We start from the raw sequence: 21667 nt of genomic DNA on the forward strand, positions 1-21667 counted from the left end.
GACATGGCTTGGGTCAACGAGGAGAAAGTGTTATACCTGCAATTCGGAGAAATACTTAAAGAAAGACTGCACTGAATGCAAGAAGTAGCTAGGGTCCTAATAGTTCCCATAGAACTCAAAACAACTCTTCCCCTGAAGGGTCTATCAAAGGCTATGAAAACTCTGTTATGACACCCAATGCAGATTTATTTGATAAGTTAAAGCAGGAGAATCTTGGATCTAATCAATTGGGTGACGATATTTTAAAGGATATGGTATTCTTACATTGATTTTAAAAGGTGGAGTTGTGCTTTCCTTGTCAAATGTAATTACTATAAATTTGATCTCTATGAAACTTTGAGAGTAATGGGTAACAAACAACCAACACGTATGTCTAAGAAATGGTCAACGTTTCGCTAATAATTCTCTAACCTTAATTTTAGTAATTTTCTTAGTAAATTACTGTAAAATCTTTTTTACTTGCTTTGATCACCCGATTAACTATTTAACAAACTCTAGAGTTAGTTGTATGGATACCTTATTGTAATTGAAATAAATATCACTCCAATGATCAAGCAATCATCGACAGACCAAAAGGGTTAAGTTACTCATATTTCAGAGTTTTGCCTCAGAATACTATTGGTTGGTAAAGTAGTTTGAAGAGGTATGTACCCGCCTCAACACCGAGCAAGGCGGGTTAACCCACAAGATAAAGACATTATGAAGGCACAAAGCCAAAACCTATGCGCATGGCGCATACAAAACATGCTCAGGCATCATATGCCCAGGCACACATATGCTCGCGCATCACATATGCGCGCGGCGCATCAGCGCGCGGCGCATATCACATGCCCGTGTATATCGCATCTGCCCAGGCACACATATGCTCGCGCATCACATATGCGCGCAGCGCATCAGCGCGCGGCGCATATCACATGCTCGTGCATATCACATCTGCGCATGAAATATCTGCGCGTGAGAATAAAGAGAAGACCTCGCGCATCCTCAGGATGGGCGCATATCACACGTGCGCATAATCAACCTCGTCCTTATCCAAATCAGGATTAGGGCAACCTTGATTGTGCACGTCAGACAACCTTCCAGAAGGCATCTTTTTAAGGAGAAAGAATATGCTGATGTTGATAGCTGCCAAATGAAAGGTCGACAACTCAGCATGACACATGTGTTACCACGTGATTACAACCAACGAGAAAGCGCCAGGTGTCCCAGAGGACACGTGGCGCAGTGCGATTGGAGGAAGCTAACGAGGTTGAGCCCAACCGGTGGTAACCTTAGCACTATAAATACAGCATCAACTCCACTTTGATGACACATTCATACTCAATCATTGACAGTTACAAGCAGTGATAACACATTCAATCATATTGAACGTCTCTTCATTCACAGTCAGTTACATACAATCACACAGTCTCACAACCAAAGGGTATTGAGCAATTAAGCAATACTCTTGAGATTCTCTGACACACATTATTATCTTCTCCACAAATATACTGATTCTCACGCCGGAGGGTTACCCCAAAGAGGACCCCTCTGTCCCTTTCTGAGGGGTAAGTAACGGCGCTGTTCATTTTGTAGGTGGAAGAACACTGATCCAGAAGAACCATCGGTGAAATAGTATAATCACACCCGAGGAAAGTAGATCTGCTACCAGTGAGTAGATCCACGTTTCTTCATTGGCGCCATCCACTGTTACAAACGGCAATCAGATCTCATCAGATCTATAAAAAAAAAATCAATCACCATGGTTTCTGGCGTTCGTAACGTTGATCAAGCTCTGGAGGATATTGAACGTGAGGGTGTTAACGACGGACAGCAGGTTCTGAGGGTACCGCGTGATTCTACGCGTACCACCAGCAACCGTCCCTTCGTCACAACCCCTCACGGCCAGACTGAAACTCCTCCAGACGATCTCACGTTACAAAATATGGCCGGCGCGAAGCTGAAAGGACCAATGGGTCCAGAAGATGAAGCAAATGATCCGAATGAATGGCTCATAAACGAGCAGCGGCGTCTGATTGAAAAGTACAACGAAATGGTCAAGCAGAAGAAGCTAGCCGACCAAACACAAAGGCAAGCTTTTGATAAGCAGACTACAAAGAGGCCGCGCGCGCCGGAAGAAGGACATTCTGTTCACACTGCACACACTGAGTTCAGTGATGAAGAAGTGCATAGCATGAGGAAGACACGGGATACTCATGCAGGAGGCTCACAGCTCCGCGCGCCTGTGAACATGGCGCCTGGAGCCAGAGCAGATCTGGATCTGCACATGCCGTACAGCCCACCGGTCAGAGGGCAAGTGGACGTAACCACGCCCTACAGACCAGCCATCCTGGTAAAACACTCAAAGTTTACTGCGCGCATCGCGCAGGCTCCCATCCAGCACAAGACAAAGATGCCAAGTGGTCTGGGCAAATATGATGGCACAACAGATCCAGATGACTTTTTGCAAGGTTTCTATAACACGGGAAACCTAGAGAGCTGGACGATGCCAACATGGTGTCATATGTTTGCTCGCTGCCTCACGGGCGCAGCGCGGGTATGGTTCGAGAGCTTGCCGACAGGGCAAATTGATGGGTTCGAGGAACTATTAGAAAAGTTCCAATCCCACTTCGTACAGCAGCGCAGGCACACGCGCGATCCTGATGACATCATGCACTGCATACGCAGGAATGATGAAACGATTGAAGATTACATCACTCGTTTCAATCAGGAATCCCTGGCAATCGGGGGTATAACTGAGCAGCTCCTGCGCGTGGCCTTTATACAAGGCGCGCGCAGTGATCAACTCCGCCGGGCTCTCGTAAGCAAAGATGGTATGCCCACCACGTGGGCCAAGTTAATGGAGGCATCGCGAGTTTTCGCGAGAAATGAGAAACAGATTCCCCAAGATAGGGCAAGAGAAAGAGCGCATCAGGCAGAATCACCGCGCAGCAAAGAGAAGAGGGCCAAACAGAACTCTGTATGGTCCAGGTTGCAGCCAACAAGTTTTTCTTCCGCGGAAAAACAAGCGCAACCAACCTCACCCCAGCCCCAAAAAGAAGTTCGTAATCGCGGGGAGGGTGACAAGAGGGAGGGCGGCAGAGATCCTAGCAGACCTCTGCCAAGAATATGGACACCCCTCACTAAAACACCTTCACAGGTGTTAAGTACTGAGAATGTCCAATTCAAGCCCCCCAAGCAGCTACACTACAAGGGACCGCAAAACAGTGGCAAATATTGTGAATTTCACAGGTCCCCGGGCCACAACACCGACGCATGCCATCATTTAAAGGATGCGATCGAGAAGGATGTAAAATCTGGCAGGCTGGCTCACTTGGTGAAAAACCAAAGAATAGAAGATGAGCAACCAGAAGGAGCCTCTGCCAGTAAGAAATACAAAAGAATCTGTGTGGCTGAGGGGGGACGACAAGGGCAGACGTCAAAAAAGAGAAGCGCGCAAATCCACGGAGATTGGCGCGAGCAGCAAGTCATCTTCCCAAGAATCAGGGGAGGCCCTTCAATAAGCAGTCCTCTCGTCATCACCACACACATCGCTCATTACGAAGTGTCAAAGGTCCTGGTGGACACTGGAAGCGAATCTGACATTATGTATGAGCAATGTTTCAGAAAGTTAGACCCGGCAGACCAAGCGCGGCTCGAAATTGTGAACGCACCAATCTGTGGTGTCTCAAATGAAATCATACATCCCCTAGGCCAGATTCAGTTTGAACTAACTATGGGGGATGATGAGCACAAGCGAGCCGAAGTTGTCAACTTCTTGGTCTTGCCCACCACGTCATGCCACAATATGATCCTGGGTAGGGGAACGATTGCCCAATTTAATGCTGTGCGTCGCCAGCGCACGGCGCATTGGGGTTCCCTACACCAACAGGCGTAACATTTGTTTACCGCGATCATTTGTGCGCAGTGACAAGCACGCCGCGGGAAGGGAGAATGAAACTTCCAATGGCTGACAATGCGCTAGAGAAGTGGATTTTAAACCCAAAATTCCCAGAGCAAACGGTCACAATTGGCGCTACCATTTCAGACGAAACGAGATTGAGAATGAAAAAGTTGCTCACAAAATACACGTCGGTTTTCGCGTGGCAACACTCCGATATGACGGGGGTCCCGCGAGACTTGGCGCAACATTCTCTTAACACGTTCAAGTCGGTGGAGCCAATTGCTCAGAAAAAGAGAATCATGGGGGATGAAAAGGCGAAGGCCATGAATGAGCAAGTGGAGGACCTGTTGCGCGCAAACATCATCCGCCCGATCCGATACCAGACGTGGGTAGCCAATCCTGTGATGGTAAAGAAAAGCAACGGGTCATGGAGAATGTGTATTGACTTCAAGGACCTCAACAAAGCATGTCCGAAAGACTGTTACCCCCTCCCAAACATCGACGCAAAGGTGGACTCCGTGGCGCCATTCAAGCTCAAATGTTTCCTGGATGCCTACAAAGGCTATCACCAGATTCAAATGGCACCACAGGATGAAGACAAGACTGCCTTCAGAACCGACAAGGGTGTTTTTTGTTACACAAAAATGCCCTTTGGTTTAAAGAATGCGGGCGCAACCTATCAGAGACTTATGGATTCGGTTTTCAGTGAACAAATCGGAAGAAATCTAGAAGTCTACGTTGATGATTTGGTGATCAAGAGCAGGGAGGAGAGACAAATGCTCAAAGACATCGAGGAAACTCTTCAGCGCCTAACGGAAGTTAACATGAAGCTCAACCCGAGCAAATGTACTTTCGGCGCGGAAGAGGGGAAATTTCTTGGTGTAATGGTCACTAAGGATGGTTTCAAGGTGAACCCTGAAAAGGTGGAAGCCATCCTTGACATGCCTTCACCATCCACCATGAAAGAGGTTCAGAAGCTGAATGGTAGATTGGTGTCAATCAACAGGTTCCTAGCGAACCACGCCAGCAAATCTACTCCATTCGTTAACACTTTGAGGAATTGCTTGAAGAAAAGCCAATTCAAGTGGACGCCTGAAGCTGAGCAAGCTTTCAGTGAGATAAAAGAATGTCTCATAAAGCTGCCCGCGCTCACAGCTCCACTTCCTGGCGAAACCCTTACATTGTACTTGTCAGCTGGAGACCGCGCCATCGGCGCAGTATTATTGGTGGATCGCAAGGGGATCCAAACGCCAATATACTATGTGAGTCGGGTACTGACAGACCCTGAGACGCGCTATTCCATCATGGAAAAGTTAGTTTTGTCACTAACACACGCGTCGCGCAAGCTTCACAGATACTTCAATGGTCATCCGATTGAAGTTCTGACAGGTTACAACATCCAGCAAGTCTTGCGACGCCCTGCGCTATCCGGAAGGCTGACAAAGTGGGCGCTGGAATTAGGTGAACACACGATCACTTATAAGCCCCGTCCAGCGATAAACGGTCAAGTTTTGGCGGATTTCATCACGGAAATCCCAGAGGGAAAGATTGAAGAAGCTCAGCGCGAGGTAGACCCTCCGCGAGCAAATGATGAAGAAGATGTTTGGAGGCTATTCACTGATGGAGCCTCCAACAGCGAAGGGTCCGGCGCAGGCCTCAAACTGGTGGACCCTGATAATCATGAATATACTTATGCTATTAGGTTGGACTTCAAGAGTACCAACAATGAGGCTGAGTATGAAGCCCTGCTGGCTGGTCTGCGCATTGCGCGCAAGTTTGGAGTTAAAAGGCTAGAGGCCCATGTTGATTCTTACTTGGTAGCTGCTCAGGTCAACGGCCTATATGACGCCAAGGAGAACACAATGCCTCTATATCTAGAGCAGGCAAAAAAGTTCGTTGAGCAGTTTGACTTCTTCAGAATCATACACATCTCGCGCAGCGAAAACAAGTCCGCTGACGCATTGAGTAAGATGGCATCAACTAATTTTGATCACTTTGGCAAAGATGTCAGGGTGGAAGTGATGAGCAACCCGTCAGTGCAAACGCAATCGGTCCTTGTAATTCATACAACCCCTTCATCCTGGATAACTCCAATAATGGAATTCCTGAAGGAGGGGACGTTACCGGATGATCGCGCACAGGCGAGAAAGATAAGACACAAGGCGCAGAACTATGAATTACTTGATGGTACATTATATCGGCGCTCTTATCTTGGACCGCTCATGAAATGCCTGGATGCTGAAGAAGCAAGCTATGTGATTAGGGAGATTCATGAAGGAATCTGTGGAATACACGCTGGTCCGCGCATGGTGGTTGCCAAGGCAATGAGCTCAGGCTACTATTGGCCAGGCATGTACTTGGATGCGCTAAAAGAAATACAAAAATGCAAGGCATGTCAGAGCTACGCGCCAAACACCATGCGTCCAAAGAACAACTTGATTCCAGTGACCTCCGCATGGCCTTTCCACAAATGGGCCATTGATATTGTGGGGCCCCTGCCGCAAGCGCAAGGGCGAGTGAAATTTTTGGTAGTGGCGATAGACTATTTCACAAAATGGGTTGAGGCCAAGCCACTAGCAAAAATCACAGCTGAGGCGATGAAGCAATTTATCTGGAGCCACATCATTTGCCGTTTTGGCCTTCCTATGGAAATTGTGAGCGACAATGGCAAACAATTCACTGACAGGAAGATATCCAGCTGGCTCAAAGAACTGCACATCAACCAAATCTTCACTTCGGTCTACCACCCTCAAGGGAATGGCCAAGTGGAGCGCGCGAATCAAAGTTTGTTAAATGGGCTGAAGAAAAGATTGGAGGGAGAATCCCATTCTTGGGTCGAAGAGTTACCTAATGTCCTGTGGGCGCACAGGACATTAAGCAAAACTAGCAATGGCGAATCCCCGTTCAGCCTAACCTATGGGACTGAGGCTATGATCCCAGCAGAAATTGGATGCCCATCCCATAGGGTACTCATGATGAGCAAGACTGATAACGAGCGCGAAAGAAGATTGGACCTCAACTTGCTTGAAGGGCGCAGAGAAGCGGCTATCATCAATGAAGCCAAATACAAGAAAAAGCTGGAAAAATATTATAATCAGCGCGTTAAAGAATGCCACTTCAAGAAAAATGATTTTGTCCTTCGAAACAATGAAGCTAGCCGCGCGATAACCCCAGGAAAAATGTCCCCCAATTGGGAGGGACCTTATCAAATTTCAGAAGATTTGGGGAAAGGGGCGTACACTTTAAAAGATTTGAATGGCAAAAAGATATCGCGCGCGTGGAACGCAGCACAGCTTAGAAAATGCTTCATGTAAATGTTCAAATATGTAATCAAGGCTTTTAAGCCATCATGAATGATGATTCGCGCTATCTTTCAATATTTGTTCTATTACCTTTGCATACATGTTTCACACTTCCTTTATTAATTTGGAACAATATGACAACACTATATTGACTTCAAAGCAAAATAAAGCGAAGTAAAACATACATGCGCGAGCCTTAGCTCAAACGCGTTAACGAGTCTTAACTCTAAAACGCCAGGGCCTTAGCCCAAACTTACGAGCCTTAGCTCAAACACGTTAATGAGTCTTAACTCTAAAAACGTCAGGGCCTTAGCCCAAAACAAAGAGCCTTAGCTCAAAACACTCACAAACATCCATCTTACATCCCGCGCAGCCTGATCATAAAAATCCTTAAACACAACTAAGGCAAAGTACATGCCATATCATGTTAAGGTCTCAGGTCGAGGTCGCGCGCGGAATCATAGTGGATATCTGAGTAACACACGCTGACATGTAATGGCTAAACTCATACTTCCATATAAATACCGCGCGACAACGACGCGCAAAAAAGAAATAATGAAAAGTTAGCGCGCATGTCAGCATAAACAAGATACTGCGAAACCACAAACAAAATAGAACAGAGGTTAAGTGAATAATTTCCTTACAACCTTGTTCTTATTTTAACGTGCAAGCATATCTTATATCTATACAAGCAAACATGAAGAGATGAATGGAAATGCGCAAGATGTGAAAAAGAGAAAACAAGTTTCATTCCATTGGATTGAAATTTACAAGTATGATGAGTTACAAATTACAAGTATAAAAAATTAAATATGTAAAATTTGATGAAGGGCTTCTCAAGTCTCCACGTCGACGTCAGCCACTTCATCACCTTCATCATCTCCCGCAGCATCTGACGCGGCCTGCTCCTCATCTCCGAACTGACCATAGTCAAGTTCTTCCTCCTCATTGGAGTCTTCTATCACGACGGTGGCAGGAGCAGATTTATTCGCAGCGCCAGAGCCGCTGGCAGGGGCAACATCCCCCGCGCCACCATCATCGCCACCAGCCCTCTCGCATTCATCGAGCAACTTCTTTAGCGCGCCGAGGTCGGGCTGGTCAGCAAGCGCAGCTATCTGCAAAATCATTAGAAAAGTATTGAGTACAAAACACTTGAAAAAATTAGTCAAGTAAAACTCATTAAGGTCAAGGTACCTGCATAAGGATGGGGATGAGAGTATTCATGTACTTTCCCCCCACCGCGGCCATGTCCGCGCAGGCCGCGTCGCTCTTGTAAGGGTACTCGGATGGGTTCTTCTTCAACATGCCATAGTCATACCCATCCGTAAACCCTTCAGCTCGGCCCACCAAGCTTGCGGCGGCATTGCAGTCCATCACAAGGGCCTGAAACTCGGCGGAATATTTCATCGCCAAAGCGCAGCGAGTTATGCCCTGTGACACCAGCCATTGGCGATCCTGCGCGAGGCCAGCAACAGACGTCTCGAGGACAGGAACCTGGGAGTTTAATAACTCAACAGTTTCCTTAGTCTTTTGTAGCTCCTCCTTATCAGACGCTGCTGCCGCCAAGATTTTTTCTTTCTCCGCCTGCGCAGCACCAAGTGCTTCCTGGCTGGACGCCGCCGTCGCCAAGGCCTCATCTCTATCGGCCTGCGCGGCCGCCAACTCCCTCTTCAGGCGCGCAACCTCGCTCTCCAGTGATGATTTTTCAGTGATACTCTGGACGATAGCTTGGTCACGCGCCTCAGCCTCCTGTTCCAAGACACGCACTCTACGCGCGTACTTGGCAACTTCGGCCTCCGCCAACTGCTGCTTCTCCCGCGCAGCTTGGAGCTCATGCCCGCGCTTAATATAGGCGGTGTTGGCACTTGCTCGGTTTTCGCTGAGCTCCGCCTGGAGTTTCTCAGCTCGTGCGCGAGCATCAGAAAGGTTCCAGGCGGCCACCTTAGCCTCTTGCTGGGCTGCCACAAGAGCATCGCGTACTTTAATATAATCGCGATGAAGCTCTTGGGAGGCAGCAAAGAAAGCTGACCCAGCGAAAATGTGATTGTTGAGCAAGTCAGCGCGGGTGCGCTCCTCCTGATACCTCATTTCAGTAGGAGGCACGGCATGAGCCCAGAAGTCCTCGCATACGCCCATGGATTGGAAGGAACTGTCTTCATTAATATTCCATCTCGGGCGATAAACGTGGTCACCTTCCTACAAAACACAAGAAATGTTCTAAGTCATAAACATACTTATATGGAGGTACGCGCAGCGGAGCAACAAATTAAAACATACCTGCGGGGATGAAGCAGAAAAGTCAGCGCCAGCCCCACCAGAAGTATGCGCTGCGAAGGCTTGTGGCATCACAGGGCTGGCGCGGTCTCCCAAGGAGTCCTCAGCTTGAGCCCCCTCATCCTCCTCATCTTCTTGAATAGGCCTCTTCTCCTGCGACCTGGGGGGCTCCAAACCAGCCTCGCAGAGAGGGCTGCGCGTAGGAGGAGGCGAGGGAGGTCTCGACGCCGCCAGTTCGGCGCGCAATACGGCTTCCTGCTCCTTTGTAACCCCAATAAGGGGAGAATCAGCACTAGCAGGAGCAGGACCAGAACCAGCGGCGCCGCCAACGGCGCCAGGAGTGTCGCCAGCAACTTATACGCCAGCTACAACTCCTATGAACAAATCAACAAGGAAAAATGGTTTATGACTGAATCCAAAAGAAAAATAAAGAAGACAAGTGTGCAAAACATACCTTGGCGCAATTCTGTTCGCGCGGCGAACATCGCCATAAAATTCATTCTACCCTTTTCAGAGGGTAGAACAGGGGACTCCGAAGCAGCCCCCGGCGCAGCCTCAGCACCTTGTGGCGCCTGTGGCTCATCTGCTACCGTCGCCGGTTCTGCAAACATTCAAAGGAGGAAAGGTTTAATAACAATTCAGCCAGATGAAGATAAATAAAGTATACCTGTTGCAGGCGCGGCACTGCTTCTCTCTTCAGCCGCGCGAAAGGAGGAGGCGACACCACCATACCTCAAGTGGACAGGAGGTCTGCCCACTCTCACAGGCAGGGAAGCTAAAGAAACCTTTGTGGTAAACACCTGGGTTTCCTTAGGTCCCTTCGTTTGAGCATGGGGATGAGCGACAGGGGTGTCATCTTTCTTCTGTTTCTTACTGACCCCTGCGCCAGATTTCCCCTTAGCTTTGCGCTTTAGTAGGGGCGCCTCCTCTTCCTCCTCCTCCTCTTCCGCGAGCTCCAGCTCGTAGTTTTCAAGCGCATCTGCAAAAACAACCAACAGAACTGTTAATAAACTTGGGTATTCTAAAGGAATGAGCATAAGTGCGAAGGCTTACCAGGCGCGTCACTGTCAAAGTCAAATTCCAGATCCACTGGGATGAACATGTCATCGAAGCGATCTGGGAAACCAACTTCCCCAGCGCCAAGCGCGACGGAGCCACCCTCCACTTGTTCATCATAAGCGGCAAGGACATAATCCTTGGTGACTGCGCAAAAACAAGTCAAGTGATATCAGCAAAAGAATTATGTTCGCGCAGAAAAAATAAATAAAGCAATGAAATAAACTTACACAACCCGTCGACTTGGATAACGGGCTCAAGCGCGCTGTCGGCCCAAAGCTTACTCATGCCGACCCCCACCAGCGCCTCCTCGCAAATTTTCTTCGCGGGGGATGGTTCGGCGGTCAGTTTCTTAACCCAGGCGCCAGTTGGGTTCTTGAGGACACCCTCATCCGCAGGCGCAGAAGAGATAGAGCGCATGGTCATACGGATGGGGATCACACCAGCCCTTATGTAAAAGAACCTCTCAGACCAGTCATGAAGGCTCTTGAATGAAACAGTGGAGCACTTCACCTTCTGACTGCGAGGAATGAAAGAGATCCAATTGTCCTGGATCTTGGGCTTGTAAAAATATTGAAAGCGCCGAGGAGTGGGTTCCTCGCGCTGGGATTTGCACATGAACTCAAAATGAGTCACGCGCACGAGTCCAAACGGATGGACTTGGGATATATGAATCCCATAGAACTTCAGCAGTGCACCCACAAACCTTGTCATCGGGAGACGAAGGTTGCAGTGGGTGAAAAAGTGGCTATATAGGGATATATAGCCGGCAGGCGGGTCCGCCGCCGTTTGCCCGGACCTAGGCAACATGCAGCCAAACAGGGTGGGAAAGCCCTGAGAGGCGATGAGGTTGTCGAGATCGGCCTGCTTCAATTTGCAGAGGATTTCATTCCACCTTTTGGTGGCCTTGGTCCTCCCTACTTCCTCCGATGTGGTCTCAACAACCCTCTTCCCTTTCCCCTTTTGCTTCAATGTCGACATCACCACAGACTTCACACGGCGTCTTCGAGAGGCAACAGAGGTGATTGAGGGGCTAGACGAGTCTGAACTATCAGACATACAACTGCACCAGCAGATAATCGAAAAATCGAAAAGATGAATATACTCAATTCAGAATATGAAAGGCAGAAAATAGAAAATTTGAAACAATGAAGATGAAGATAAAAATTTCCTAAGGGCCTGCTTTTATAGGCCCAGGAGAGAGAAAAGTGGTAACTGATGGGATTTCACGCGCCCCCACTCGCAGGTGTAAGCCAACGAGGGCGCGGCACGTGTCCCTAACACTGTTGAGGGGACATAAAAACGTAACGGACCTGCCACGGAGCAGAGAGGCGCCCCCACTCGCAGGTGCTAACCAATGCGAGCGCGACACGTGTTCAAGACAGCTGTGTGAGGGGACGTGAAAGGCAACTGTAGCACCTCGAGCACACGAAACGTCTGACATGTTTACGGCGCACGTCACCACCAACTAACCACGTGTTCGACCCTTCGTTTTCAACCCTTCGTTTTCAACCAAATGGATAGAACTTCGCGCAACGATGGAAACAACCAATAAAACGACAAAACCCCTTTAAAGACCAAATCAGTAAGTCTAATATCCATCTTACCGCGCTCGCGCGAAATAAGACACACATTAGACTGGGGGGGCTTGAAGAGGTATGTACCCGCCTCAACACCGAGCAAGGCGGGTCAACCCACAAGATAAAGACATTATGAAGGCACAAAGCCAAAACCTATGCGCATGGCGCATACAAAACATGCTCAGGCATCATATGCCCAGGCACACATATGCTCGCGCATCACATATGCGCGCGGCGCATCAGCGCGCGGCGCATATCACATGCCCGTGTATATCGCATCTGCCCAGGCACACATATGCTCGCGCATCACATATGCGCGCAGCGCATCAGTGCGCGGCGCATATCACATGCTCGTGCATATCACATCTGCGCATGAAATATCTGCGCGTGAGAATAAAGAGAAGACCTCGCGCATCCTCAGGATGGGCGCATATCACACGTGCGCATAATCAACCTCGTCCTTATCCAAATCAGGATTAGGGCAACCTTGATTGTGCACGTCAGACAACCTTCCAGAAGGCATCTTTTTAAGGAGAAAGAATATGCTGATGTTGATAGCTGCCAAATGAAAGGTCGACAACTCAGCATGACACATGTGTTACCACGTGATTACAACCAACGAGAAAGCGCCAGGTGTCCCAGAGGACACGTGGCGCAGTGCGATTGGAGGAAGCCAACGAGGTTGAGCCCAACCGGTGGTAACCTTAGCACTATAAATACAGCATCAACTCCACTTTGATGACACATTCATACTCAATCATTGACAGTTACAAGCAGTGATAACACATTCAATCATATTGAACGTTTCTTCATTCACAGTCAGTTACATACAATCACACAGTCTCACAACCAAAGGGTATTGAGCAATTAAGCAATACTCTTGAGATTCTCTGACACACATTATTATCTTCTCCACAAATATACTGATTCTCACGCCGGAGGGTTACCCCAAAGAGGACCCCTCTGTCCCTTTCTGAGGGGTAAGTAACGGCGCTGTTCATTTTGTAGGTGGAAGAACACTGATCCAGAAGAACCATCGGTGAAATAGTATAATCACACCCGAGGAAAGTAGATCTGCTACCAGTGAGTAGATCCACGTTTCTTCATAGTTGAAATGTAGACAGGAGAATTAAAGTGATGATAGCAGAACTTTTTGCCGGTCATGAGCAGTGAACAAGGGGGTGCATTGGAGAGGGACATGGTGGGTAAAAATGGTCGGCTATAGCAGTGGCGGTCATGTAGAAGGCACTAGAAAAAAAACACCATAGCGAAAGAATTTCATATCAAATGAAGGGATACATTAACGCAAGATATATTAATAAGTCTCAGGATGTACAACCCCATAAGCCTCAATAGCCTTGTAAGTCTTCTCATGTAACTCTATTTCAAAGTTAAGAATGTCCGCAGATGGCTTATCATCTCCTTTGCAATTATAGATGACGGTTTGTTTGAACACGCTTCCTCCATCAGCAGAAGGTACAATCTTAACATAATTTCATATACCCATCAAATTGTCGCCTTCAAAGAACGTGTAGTTACAACTAAAGTTGCCTGCATCAATCGCGCCTTGCTTATACTTTCCACTTGTGAATGGAACACCTGGGTTAAAAATTTTATGTTAGAAGGTGTATAAATCATATTTGACAGGAAAAATATGTGCATCCCACACAAACTTGCTTTAGTTCAAGAGTCATATTTGCAAAATTAAACTTTTGAATATGATATGGTGGTAAGGTGTCTCCCCTGTAATATCAAGGCAGATGGTTCAAATCCCGCACGGTGCATGTGTAGGTAGTGATTCTTAAAATGTGAAAAGTCTTATTGTTCCAACACCTTCGTCACCTTCAATCGTGTCGATGGACTTGAAGACTTGAGGATTGACTTCAGGTACAATAACATGAAAATCGTTGAAAACCTTAAAAACTGTCTCACGGGAAAATGGGGAAGTAACTTCAATCTCAATGCTGGCGGTACTCATTATTAACTAGTTTGAATGAAAATATGATTAATGAAAGTGTTCAGATTTTATTTGGATGATGATATTTGAGTAAAGTTATAGGATGGAAAGTGGAAAGTGGAAAGACACCAACTTCGACCGGTTTTTCTATTTTGGAATAATATAACGCGTATGTCATTTTATTATATATTAATTGATTTTTTTTAGTGTTTTGAGTTGACTCAGGGGTAGAGTGTGAACAGTGTTCAAAATGGTTTGATGTGGGGTGTAAAATAATATTATTAACATGCAAAGATGTAAATTATATGCTATCGATACAAAACAAATGTGACCTGGCACAATTATGACATAAAGCCCATCTATGGTTTTCTTTGAGCAATATTGAAGGTTTACAAATTGGCCCAATTTTGAGAAATTTTTTTCGAATGAGATTCAAGTAAGTTTTCAATCACGAACTATTTAAACAAGCTGATGAATATTACACCAAATGTATTATATACTATACTAACGGCAAAGTTCTTTATAAAGAATAATGCTTAGCAAGGAGCTAAGCCGACTATCCATATAGAAAGACCAAATCACAAATTACATAATAAAAAATAAACCTACACCAATCACCTCAGTCACCTCAATGAAAATAATTCTTTTTGTCCTAATACTTTAGCCATATGAAGCTCATGTATTTAATCTCTTTCACGATGTGTTCGATGTATGGCCTCTTATGGGTGAAGATTGCTCGTTCCGGACTTTCAAAAATACCAACAAGGCGAGAGAATCACAACATCAACTGCCATTTTTTTTACCAAACCCAACTGCATATTCCGATGAACCTTTAGGAGATCATGAATTAAGAAGCCGTATATAGATGGGTTTTGACAGCAATTAGATACAAAATGCCAAATCAGAGACGTCTTGTCACACAAAAGAAGTACATTCTCAACAAAATTTAAAACAGTTGTCAAACAAAGGGCAAATATTTGAATTAATAAGGACATTTCTCCGAGCAACGGTTCCTTAAGTTGAAATGCGACCCTTTAAGGCTCTCATAGTAAAGATGTTGACTTTGGAGGGAATCCATCTACACCAACAAAGTAAGGATATGTTTGGTATGATGTAATGAAATGGATGGGGGAAATGGAATGGATATGGTAATGGAATGAACAAAGGAATGAAATGAACCATTACCATTTCATTGTCATGTTTGGTTACCATATAGGAATGGAATGATCATCCCTATACTACTACTGTTGTTGTTGCTGCTACTACTACTACTAATAATAACAATAATAATATTAATAATATGAATATTCGTATTAACTTATTTTTAAGACATGTGCGCTTCAACATGTTCTCTTAGGATCCTTACCCTATATATATATATATATATATATATATATATATACATATATAGGATCAGGATCATGTGAGAACTTTTTGGGAATTGAGAACTATGAAAACCATTTTGGACCATAAAAAAACCCAAATATAAAAAAAATCATAAAACAAAAAAAACACAAAAATAAAAAAGTAAAAAAATCAAAGTTCTTATTTATCATCCCGGTTTCTAAAAAAAATAAATAAATAAATTCTCGGTTTAGCTAAATTATACATATACATATATGTATAATATGTACATATATGTACACACATGTTTTTTCCTATACACATATGTATAATTTAAGGTAAAGATAATGTACATATATGTATATTACGTAACTAGAGATTAAATGAAAGTATACATATGTGTATAGGTATAATACGAATTAAAAAGAAAAAAAAATTTCGGTTTTTTTTTCTTTTTAATGAAACCGGAATGAAATATAAGAATTTTGGTTTTTTTACTTTTTTAAAATTTTCGGTTTTTTTGTTTTATAATTTTTTTAAAAGGTTTTTTTTGTGGTCCAAAATGGTTCTTAAAGTTCTTAATTTGCCAATGGTTTTTTTAGGATCCTTACCCTATATATATATATTATTGTATATGTGTCTCGTGAGCGCTAATTATTGCATGTAAGGAAAGTGATGCCTCTGCCATCACGTGAAATATTCAAGCCGCCGGACCCAGGAAAATCAACCCATATGGTAGGAAGATTCATTTTTGGTTGGTTGGGTTTAGGTTTTGCATCATTCGATTTTTCAAACAATAATGATTTTGAAGAAAATAATAAAATATACTAGTAAAATCGAGTATAAATCAAACGTAAATTAGGGGTAAAATCTATATTATAATTATACTATGGTATTGCCCTTGGCAATAGGAGTCAACTAAAGTTGGTATAATTATTGGTCCATTTGTAAGTATTAGTTAGAGTAAAATGTCATTTTCGTCCTTATTGTTTGGTAAACAATACGAATATAGTCTAAAAATTTTATTTTTTTCATATGGACCATCCACGTTTTTCAATTATTGTCAATTACATCCAAATCACTAACCCCGTTAAATTGAATCGTTAAGTCAGGGGTAGACATGTCTTTTCACTCTTTCTTTTGTTATATGAGTAAAGTGCCAAAATTGTCTCTGAGGTTTGGTCACATTTGCGAATTTCGTTCAAAAATATTTTTTTTTGCAATTAAATCCTAGATTTTTGCCAATCGTTGACAATTTCGTCCAAATTGTTAACTCAGTCTAAATTCAATGTTAACTCATTGATGTTACTGTCCTTTTACATGTTTGTTTACATTATTATTACACTGAGCTAAATCTTTTATATGACTAAAAATAAAGAAGAATAAACAAACGGATACTATATTGGATCCAAGCATAGAAATAGTGAGATGTGATATATGTCATCGAACAAACACATAATAATAATAATAATAATAATAATAATAATAATAATAATAATAATAATAATAATAAACATGTAAAAGGACAGTTACACCCCGGAGTTAACGTTGAATTTAGACCGAGTTAACAATTTGGACGAAATTGTCAATGGTTGGGAAAAATCTAGGATCTAATTGCGAAAAAAAATATTTTTGGACGAAATTCGCAAATGTGACCAAACCTCAAGGACAATTTTGGCACTTTACTCAAATAACAAAGAAAGAGTGAAAAGACATGTCTATCCCTGACTTAACGATTAAAATTAACAGGGTTAGCGATTTGGATGTAAATGATAAGAATTGAGAAAAGTGGATGGTCTATATGTAAAAAATAAACTTTTTGGACTAAATTCGTATTATTTGTCAAACCATAAGGATGAAAAGACAATTTACTCTATTAGTTATTATTATTGGTCAATAAGCCATAGTTTGAGCATTAAAATTCCTTTTTTTTTCAGGAAAAAAAAGTGTTTACAAACGCGTCGGGAGAAAATATGATATTATAGAATACCTTTTAAGGTTAAAATAGGCTGCTTTTATGGCAAATTCTAACCATTTGCAGTCGAATTGAAACTAATAAATTAATAACAAGGACCTAGTAGTCTAATTATATGATGCTTGTCTCTAAAATGGTGTGGGTTTAATTCCTCGTAAGTGCAAGATTAGGTATTAAAACATTTACATCTCATTTCATGTCCAAATTTTTAATGGTTTAACTAAAAATCCTATTTCCTAAATTTATTTATCATTTTTCAAAAGCCTTTCATATCTTATTCCTTATCCTATCCATATAATATTTTGTATTATTTATTCATTTATAACTTAACTAATATGCTTATGTGTAATCATGCAATTCATTGATTGAATTTGAGTGATGAATAGTGAATCAAAAATATAGTGATTCACCTGAGTTTTTCCTAAACATAATATTGTTCTTAAATCTTTAGTTTAGTAATTTTGAACTCTTCCTCTTAAACTAAATATAGTTTACGAAGGTCTTCACTTCATCAATATATCATGTTACATATCCTGCATTAGCATCCTCTCCTCGATCCATCATTCTTTCATCACCTTTGTCACTTCGTCCATAGTTCTAGCTTGAGTTAGATTTCGTTTACTTTTGTTGTCTTCGTCGTTGTATTCATCTTCATATCTGTGGCATTCCTTTCCATTTCTGTGCGTTCTGCATTAACCTCCTGCATTGTTTTATCCATGCACCAAAATTTGTTCCTGCAAATACTAAATTAGTTTGATTATTTGCATCCACTCTTTTGTTTTTTAGTTAATTGATTTAGAAGGTTTTTTTCCCTTACACCTTACAAGACGTTACAAATACTTACTAGAAGACCTTTAAAAAAAATGGAAAAACAAGGATTTTTTGGGCTTTTAAATTATTTGGAGATAGCTTTACAACATATTTAGCAAGTAACATGAAAATTTCCATCAACTTTTTTTAGATCCTTTTTCTCATTTAATAATTGGTGATTTTATCGGTTACTTGTTTAGTGAATTGGTGATGCTTCACAAGTTAAACGAAAACAAGTGAAAGCCCGACCATTGTCGTACAAATATTTTTGTATTTTGCCTCTCGTATAAAAATTTTCTATATCGGCCTCTGCTTGTAGCAGTAACAAAAAATATTTACAAACATATTACTCAATTTTTTAGGCCTGCTCACTTACGGTTTCAAGCCGTTGCTATTCTGACGGTTTTGTGTTTTATAGAATACAAAAGATTTCTCGGTTAAGACATGAATTGTTATATAGTAGTTGACGATGTTGTGTGGCAGTAGAATCACCAATAACATGTAAGGTCAATAATTGGAATATGGCGAAACCCGTTAAATATATTATGGTCAAGAAATAAAGTAGGCGAGAAATCTGGATACGAGACGAGAGCTTCGGTGCACGCATTTAGCATCAACGGGGGAAAAGATCTTCTAGAATGTTTTTCTTGGTTATAAATAGGACTTTACAAGTCATATGTATGTTTATTTTCTAGTGTGTAAATCACCCACCCAAGGGGAGTCACCTTAGGGAGGATCGGTTCGTTTAATGTTATGAATCATTTATTACCGATTACGAAATCATTCAATATTATCTTTATATATTTGTTCAATTGTTTGTTTATACTGCACCCATTTCGATCGCTTATCAAGAACAAAATCTATTCGTTGTCGGATCCAGTTTCGGGACCTACAATTGGTATCAGAGCGGGTTTGAATCAACTTATTCAACTTCTTCTTGATATTCGGGTTCTAATTCCGCGATAACCTGACCGAGACGTTAGTTTGTTGAAGACCCGTTAAAGTTTTGAAAAAAAAGTTTGAAGATCTTGGAAATAAAGTTGGAAATAATAGCGCTAGAAGTTTCTTTTTGTAGATCCGGCGTTTCTGATATGGCGGCTAGGTAGGGTTGATGATAGATGGCAGTTCGGCATGATATGCCATGGTAGAATACGACGGCGGCGGCTACGGTGGCCGAAATACATTTTCCGGCGCGGTCATCGTCAAGAGGTTAGATGACGGTTGAAGATGTTTCATACTTTCATGTGTCATGTGTATGTTTGCTTTGTGCCCTAAATTTTTAAAGGAAAATAAGCTTGGACTGCTTGGGCCTAGTCTGTGTGTCTGTGTGTGGGCTGTTTTATCTAATCAAGAAGCAAGCTAGCATGCTACATTATAACTATGGGTTGCTGGAATATTTTTTTTGGCCTATTTGAAAGCGTTATTCTTGGACACTTGGTTAAAGTTTATAAAAGATAAAACACCGAGCCACATGTTTTCAAGATAATTTTGGGCCAAGAAATAATTGTATGTTCGGATTGACCAAGCTGAAGAAAATCAAAATTGAGCGGGTTTTCTCATTGTTTAACAGTGTTCAAAGCTTGTTATTTCTAAGGCGTTCGAGAAGTTGGATCCGAAAGGTGAACTTCGAACGAATTAATAAGCTTTGTCATTAGACCGTTTAATTCGGTAATTCGAAAACAATTTGTGGATATTCAAGCTCTTCTCAACCTATATTGCTTAAGATTTGAGAGAATGAATAAAGATGCGGTAATTTCTTCATGAAAGAAATAGGTGGGTCATACCTTGAGGGGGTGAACTGAAACAAAGAGGTTTCGGTTTATTGGGTGGTTTGTGAAGATGTGAGACACGGTTTGACAAAGTTGATATTACAAGTCAATGGGGGGGGGGGGGGTTGTAAGGCCAATAATTAGTGACTTGCGATATTAATATGCGAAACCCGTTAAATATATTATGGTCAAGAAAATAAAGTAGGCGGTGATGTTCGGTTTATTTGTACATATATTAACGTGTTAACATAGTCGTTTTAATTGTTTAGTTTAGGAACTTTGGTACTTCATACGTGTTTATTGTGTTTCAGGTTACAGGTACTTAACGCGCTTAATTTGGACCTGTACGAGCACGGAATGAAGACCCAGGATGTCCTGCACGCTTACCGAGGCAGTTATTTGGAGTTGCTAGCGCGATGGGTGTGGAAGACAGGGCATCGCGCTACGCGATGCCCTTCATTTATTGATATGTTGACTTTTGGTCCATCGCGTAGCGAGATGGACTAGAGGAGGGGACCATCGCGCTACGCGATGGTCCGCATAGACGGAAAAGTTAGGGTTTTGAGTTTATATTCGTTTTGACGACCCTAGACGTCATTATTCAGTTTCCAGAGCATTTTTGGAGGAGAATAGCTGTCCACCATCACTTCTATTCATCTCAAGGCCATCTACATGTTCTATAACATCATAACTGAAGACCGAGAGATGTCGAGACGTGGCTAGACCCTTCGAGTCATACCCGGGATGTATAGTTTGTAATCTTTCAGTTATTTTCTCATGTACTAGAACGATTGATTGTAATTATCTTGATGTTAATCTGTGAGTATTGATGTCTAGTATTATTGTGCACATCGTCAGTTTAGGTTTATATCGATCAGAACGATTAGTGTGCCAGTTGCTATGATAATTGTTTATAGGATTGTTTTGACCTGTTAATTGTGAGAAAGCATACGTTTGCCCTTAGTTGAGTCACACCGGCAGGGACCGTTTGATAACCAGTGCCGTGTGTTAGCGAGCGTGGATGCCTAAGGTTTAATCGGTTAGTCAGTCTGTACTTGACACAGGATAGTTTATCTGTTATGTGCATGAGTTTGCTATTAGTTTGCTTACTTGAATTACCGGGTGTGATTTGCTTTGTTTAATTGATTAAATACTTGATTAATTGTTTGTTTATTATAAAACCCAAATCAATTGCTAGTGTGATCAGCACTTTGTTAAGAGTTTACTTCATAATGTTAGGAATCGGTTGCACTTTACACTGACCACATACTCCTCGTGGTTCGACACCCTACTTACCCTGACTAGTTTAAGGTGATTAGGACACTGATTTATATTGTTTTTTACTAGATAGCGACATCCTAGCATCAGGCGGGAATCCGGATACGAGGCGAGAGCTTCGGTACGCGTTTAGCTTCAACGGGAGAAAAGATATTCTAGACAGGGGCGAAGGTTAGAAGGGACCGGGGGTGACCCCAGTCACTGCCGTTTTCTCCGTTAATAGGGTAAATTTCACGATTTTTCCCGAAAATTTTTATATGTATTAAGCGCGGTCACTGCCAATTTATTTTTCCAAAAAGCTACCGGTTACCACCAATTTTTTTTTTAAATATAATACCCTATCGTTTGATTTTTTTTTTATAAAACCTGACGTTTTTTATAAACAAAAGTTATAAAAATTGTAAGAAACTTAGTTTTTAATAACACTCAAATTTGGAGG

At 42.7% G+C, this 21667-nt stretch overlaps 1 pseudogene; it reads right to left on the bottom strand.

The window, feature by feature from the left end:
* Window positions 1-13410: 13410 nt before the first annotated feature.
* On the bottom strand, window positions 13411-14073 carry LOC143533438 (root allergen protein-like; annotated as a pseudogene).
* Between the last annotated feature and the right edge of the window lie 7594 nt (window positions 14074-21667).

Source organism: Bidens hawaiensis, unplaced genomic scaffold (genome assembly GCF_021521415.1).
Source record: "Bidens hawaiensis isolate Kalapana, Puna unplaced genomic scaffold, B.hawaiensis_p1.1 tig00009693_1, whole genome shotgun sequence".
NCBI classification, from domain to species: Eukaryota; Viridiplantae; Streptophyta; class Magnoliopsida; order Asterales; family Asteraceae; genus Bidens; species Bidens hawaiensis.